We start from the raw sequence: 6,487 nt of genomic DNA on the forward strand, positions 1-6,487 counted from the left end.
TAGAGCCTCTCGCTGCTGTCAGTGTGAACATTTTAATATATAAGTTGCACCAGAGGATAAGTCGCAGGAAACACCCAAACCATGAAAAAGTAAGTAAGTCTTTATTTTAATATAGCGCTTTTCACAGGCGTTTTGTCACAAAGACGCTTTACAGAGCATTATTCAGCATTATTCATTCACTCTATACCTGGTGATGGTAAACTACTGTAGTAGCCACAGCTGCCCTGGGGCAGACTGACAGAAGCACGGCTGCCATGCCAGTCGGCGCCATCGATCCCTCCAACCACCGCCATCACTCACACACACCACTTTCATACAAGGCAATGTGGGTGAAATGTCTAGCCTAAGGACACAGTTATTGCCACCAGTGCTAAAAAGTGTGACTAGTCCAAAAAAATTGACAAATAAATAAACAAGTCAATAAAAAACATAAAAATTACTCAAATGTGCAAACAGAAAAATAGCTAATAAGACAGTCAGAGGACCAGGGTGTGTGTTTTTAAAAGAGAATTGACTGAAGGGGGCGCTCTTAATGCAAGGGGGGAAAGGCTTCCAAAGGTTGGTCCTGTATCCCCTTTTTTAAGTCTCGTTTTAAGCACCACGTTTTTTTCTCTGCAATAAAATCACAGTTGTACTTGGGTGGCCGATAGACGACTGTGCAAAAGAACTGACCAAAATATCCAAGCTCAAATGCACACAGTTGAAAAGAGGAACAGCCAGAACCAGACACCCGTTTTAAGTGCAAATTATCCTTAAAAACTTCGGCTACACCACATCCAGGACCACAGGTTCTCGGGACATTCAGTAAACTCCGGTTTGCAGCAGGAGTTCAGTGAAAACAGCTGACTCACCCACACTCGTCCATGTCTCCGTTAACATAACATCCACTGTTTATGATGCAAACGACGTCACGGAGAAAGAAAGTTTTATATCCAGTGGACCTCGTGGTCAACAGCGCAAATTTGGTAGACGCCAGTTGCGATTCACCTCCACTGACTGATCTTAAAGGGACAGTCCAGAATTTTGAACATAAGACCTCATTTCCTCGTGAGCCAGAGTGTTGGAGACGTGTGGAGACATTTTTTAAAATATTCCATCCAGTCCTTGTATTTGCAGAAGTCACTGGTCAGTGTTGGGGAGTAACAGATTACATGTACCAGAGTTACGTAATCAGAGTACAAATTATGAGTAACTGTATTCAGTTACAGTTACTGTTTAAGTGAGTGGTAATTGGATTACAGTTACTTTGTTGAAATAAATGGATTACATGGCGGTATTTTCCTGTTTTCACATTTTGGGTTATATCCCCCTTTTTTATTTATTTATTTATTTATTTTAATTTTTTTTGTATTTCCATTCACTAAAACCAGGACGAAAACCAGGTCTAAACCAGGACTAAAACCAGGACTAAAACCAGGACTAAAACCAGGACTAAAACCAGGACTAAAACCAGGACTAAACCAGGACTAAAACCAGGACTAAATTCAGGACTAAACCAGGACTAAAACCAGGTCTAATCCAGGTCTAAACCAGGACTAAAACAGGACTAAATCCAGGACTAAAACCAGGACTAAACCAGGACTAAAATCAGGACTAAACCAGGACTAAAACCAGGACTAATCCAGGACTAAACCAGGACTAAAATCAGGACTAAACCAGGACTAAAACCAGGTCTAATCCAGGTCTAAACCAGGACTAAAATCAGGACTAAGACAGGACTAAAACCAGGACTAAAACAGGACTAAAACCAGGACTAAACCAGGACTAAACCAGGTCTCCTCCTCTTCTATCAATATTTTTTTTATTTGGTTCAGTAAAGTCTGGGCTTTTTATTTTCTTTTATCAGACAAAACATCTTATGTGAAGATTTCCTCGTCTTTGCTTCTCTACAGCAAATTATGTAATCCAAAGTATTCAGATTACATTACTCACTTTAAGTAATTTAATGGATTACGTTACAAACTACATTTTGGGGTATGTAATCTGTAATCTGTAGGGGATTACATTTTAAAAGTCACCTTCTCAACACTGTCGCTGGTGCTAGACAAGTGCATGTCAAATGTGAAAAAAACAAACAAAAAACAAATCAGTGAAATGAGGTCCTATGTCCAAAATTCCGGACTGTACCTTTAAAATATTTTTAGTTCACAATTTTGTCCGTAAACAAAGATACAAACATTAATAACGGACAAATCAGGCGCCTTCATTCGCCGAGATCACTCCCGCTGCCGTGGCAACAGGTGGGCGGGAAGGAAAAGGGAATGGAAATCAGCTTCAAATCTGCCCCTATGACTGCTGGCCCTGATGAGATTCACTTGACTGGAGCTGCACTCTATCGGTGACCTGACACTCCCTTAGTCCGTTTGTTTATACAGTCTGTGGATGATTAATAACAAACCAGAGCGTCGCCCTTTTTTCTCCAAGGGCTTTGACTGACAAGGAGCTTAGCGATTCACGTCAGTCAAAGCCGAATAACTCCCGCGTAACGTACTTTTCATCTAGAGTGATTAACTTTATAATCAGCAGCATGTGATTAGAGCAAATAATACGGTCCAGACACAGTTTAAAGAAGTTCACTTTAAGTTCACTTTGTTTAGAATTTTCTTTTCAGTTTTTGACAAGACCCTGTTGGCAAAACTAACCAAAAAAAAAAAAAACGTAAACAAATGACAAGTTCTTTAGTCTAAACTTTATCTTAATCCTAAACGTAAAGGTGCATTGCGTAACTTTTCTGCTGAAGGTTCCGCCATACGCTTTTATGCTGTGTCATGTTTTGTTATTGCTTCGTCTGGAATGTTTCACAGTGTGGAGACCAAACCAGACCAAGGACCTGTTTACACGAGTAAAAACGACAACATATTTGACCGGAAGTGCCTTTTCGTTTAGACGGTGATGGCGTTTTTGGGGCTTAAAAACGCAAAAATCTGAAACCATCTTCCAGAGTTGAAAAGTTGAATACGCTCCGCCGAAGCGTTTCCGTCTACACTGCCCAAGACGCAAAACTCTGGTCAGATCTGCTCACGTCGGGTACACGTTTACGTCACATAAATACAGTACACAGAAACCTGGCATGCATACCCAATTGAATTCCACACACTTTTGCATCACAGTATGCACGCAGATTTCCTCCCAAAAACGCTCGTCTAAACGTAGCATAAAAAGTGAAGCCGCTTTTGCGTCTTCTGTTCAGACCGTCATCATATAAATGTAGCCTAAGTTACCAAGTCAGAATAATTTTTTTTTTTTTTAGGTATTTTTGAGCTATAAAACCACCTGTAATTGAAAAAAATGTAAGGTAGAGCTGTTTAATGTCACACTGAGGAACATTTCAAACAGAACAATGACTTATCCACGTATTTGACGGACCCATTCAATTCCATTTTCTTCCGCTTATCCGGGGCTGGGTCGCGGGGGCAGCAGTCTGAGCAGGGCCTCCCAGACTTCCCTCTCCACACACACTTCCTCCAGCTCCTCTGGGGGGGATCCTGAGGCATTCCCAGGCCAGACCAGAGACATAGTTCCTCCAGAGTGTCCCGGGTCTTCCTCGGGGCCTCCTCCTGGTGGGACATGCCCGGAACACATCTCCAGGGAGACGTCCAGGAGGCATCCGGAACAGATACCCAAGCCACCTCAACTGGCTCCTCTCAACGTGGAGGAGCAGCGGCTCTACTCCGAGCTCCTCCCATGTGACTGAGCTCCTTACCCTATCTCTAAGGGAGCGCCCAGACACCCTGGAAACTCATTTGGATCTTGTCCTTTCGGTCATTACCCAGGGCTCATGAACATAGGTGAGGGGAGGAACATAGGCAGTAGTCGGGGACAGGTGTCTCGACAACCTGGTGCGCAGATACAGCATCTGGCTGTAGGGATGTGGAATGCCACCTCTGATGGACCCTCCACCAGAAAAGTTACATAGTGCAACTGATGTGTAATAAATGTGTAATAAATATATTCAAATCCTAGATCCATTTCTATACAGCAGGTTTTACAAACAAAGCAGTTTCCAAAGTGCTGTACAGAGATCATAAAATTAAGACAACAAAAAGGTAAATTGCTAAAATTTGGTCATACCAGTCCTAAAACAATAAAACCAGTAAAATCAAATCAAAGCAATACCATAAAAGTGATAAAATAGCAGTAAATAAGTAAAAAAAAAAAGTGGGTTTTAAGACAAGACTTAAAACATTCCACTGTGGCGGCTGGTCGGACGTGGGGAGGCAGAATGTTCCAGAGTTTGGGTCTGACCACAAAGAAAGTCCTGTACCCCGTTTTTTAATTCTCGTCTTAGGCGCCACGAGCTGAACCTGGAGCCCTCAGACCTCAGTAAATTTGGATGAGGTCCAAGACATATTGTGAGGCCAGTCCATCCAAAGCTTTAAAAACAAACAATAAAATCTTTAAATCAACTCTGAAATGAACTGGAAACCAGTGCAATGCCGCTAAAATTGAGGTAATATGCTCACGGTTTTTGGGTCCAGTTAAAAGGTGCGCAGAATAGTGTCAAAAATACACATTTGTGAGCCCAATCAAACAACAAAGTGTGTGTTTGGCACAAGTGTCTTGCCTCTGATGCATCAACAGAAAGTGAAAGAAATGCTGGATGTGCTTTTGTTCTCATTTTAATCATCTTTGTCTTGTCAAGTCTGTTCTTTAGGCTCAGGTGAACAGAGGAGTTTAAAAATGGGTTATCAATGGTTGTAATCACATCTTAAATGGTGGATAAAATGCCGAGCGTTTATCAGCCTCGTCTCCTGTCAAACCAGAGGTGCAGGTGAGAAAGGGCGTCTCCTTCAGCAGCCTCGCTCCTGACCCACTCGTTGATTACAATCGTACTCGCGCTCATATTTCCAAATATGTATCGCAGATTATCCACTTTAACCGCAAGCCTCTATTGTCTTCATTTGGTTGCAACACGAACGCAATAAGTGAGGTTATAAACAGTCTATGGTCTGATCCTACCTGTTATGTAAAGTTTTAGCCCTTTTTTTTTTTTGTACATTTGCTGGGTATAAAATGACCTCTTTAGGCTGTCAACTCCCTGTTTCTAACCACAAAGTAAAATGATAAACTTCATAAAATTGTATTATTTTTATTTTTTATAGTTAGGTTGCCATAACTTTTGTGCATTTAAAGTTATATATGTCTGTGCACATGCGTGTTTGTGCACACATGTGTGTATACGTGTGTGCACATGCACATGTATGTACATGGATATGAAATGTAGGTATGTCAATACATGTTGAGATGTTCATGAGTGTGTATGTATGTGTATGTCTGTATATGTAATATGTACTATGTACTGTGTAGGTATGTGTGTGTGTGTGTGTGTGTATGCACACACATATACATTTATATGTAATGTGTGTATGCATGTGTGAATGTATAAATATGTGTATGTATATGTTGGTGTAATGTCATTGTAATGTATCGTTATTGTGTTTGTCATGACCTGTATGTCCTACATTTTGTTCTTTTTTTATTGTCTTTGCATGTTGGTAAAAAAATGAAAAATATATTATTATTATTTTTTAAATTTATAATAATTATTATTATTTCTTTTAAAAAGTTAATCAAGTAAATAGACTTATCCACCTCTCACTGTGTTTTAGCAAAATGCCTAGTCAAACATGACATCTTCACTTTAAACACATTCTGAAACTCTGAATCCAGGTCATTTCATTGGATTTTTCCACAGATTTTTGATATTTTAAATTTCTTTGCTGCTCTCCGTTGCACCCAGACTTGAATATCTGACTCGGCTGGTCGGTCTTGTCCAAACACTGCGGTCTCGTGGTGAACTCTGACGTCTTCATTTGGCAGTGTGTCTATTTTTAACCCTGTGTTTACTGTCACGCCTGAAGGATTGTACACAAACCTGAAGGAGCCTGGAGAGCCGCCCGGGCGCCGGCGGAGAGCGCGGTTCGAAGAAGAGCCCTGCACGGAAGAGTGCAGGGAGGAGTTGGAGTTTAAATTCACTTTCATGGCATTGGTGGTTTTCAGATTCTAGTAACTGGTCACACAAGAGACACTTTTTTTCCGATTTAATTGATGACATTGTACTTTGCCATTAAAAGTCCTATATTTTGCAAGACTGACTCTTCTGTGAGCTGATATGTTTGAGTAAACCCTTATCTTTTGTTTATCTACATCTCCAAAGCTCAAAACACTCTGTTCCACATTGTGATGTCATGAAGCTGTAATTTTCCAGCTAGATGCTACCTTTTGTTTCCACCTTTTGTTCAGTAGAGACAGGTAATTCCACATCTGAAATCATCCAAATGAATCAAGTGAAGGTGTACGTCAAAAATAACTAAATAAATAAACGTGTGGAGTGGCCAACACCACAGGAGAGCACATCCTTCACCTGGTGCAGTCTTGGTTCTCATTCAAGAAGTGGTATGGGATCTATGATTTGGTCAATGTGTGGTATCGGATATCAGTATTGGTATCAGAAAAAGCTCCAACTCTAGTTACTGCCAGCCTATAT

Source organism: Boleophthalmus pectinirostris, unplaced genomic scaffold (assembly GCF_026225935.1).
Source record: "Boleophthalmus pectinirostris isolate CB_2022bp ecotype Guang Dong unplaced genomic scaffold, ASM2622593v1 HiC_scaffold_7, whole genome shotgun sequence".
Taxonomy (NCBI): Eukaryota; Metazoa; Chordata; class Actinopteri; order Gobiiformes; family Gobiidae; genus Boleophthalmus; species Boleophthalmus pectinirostris.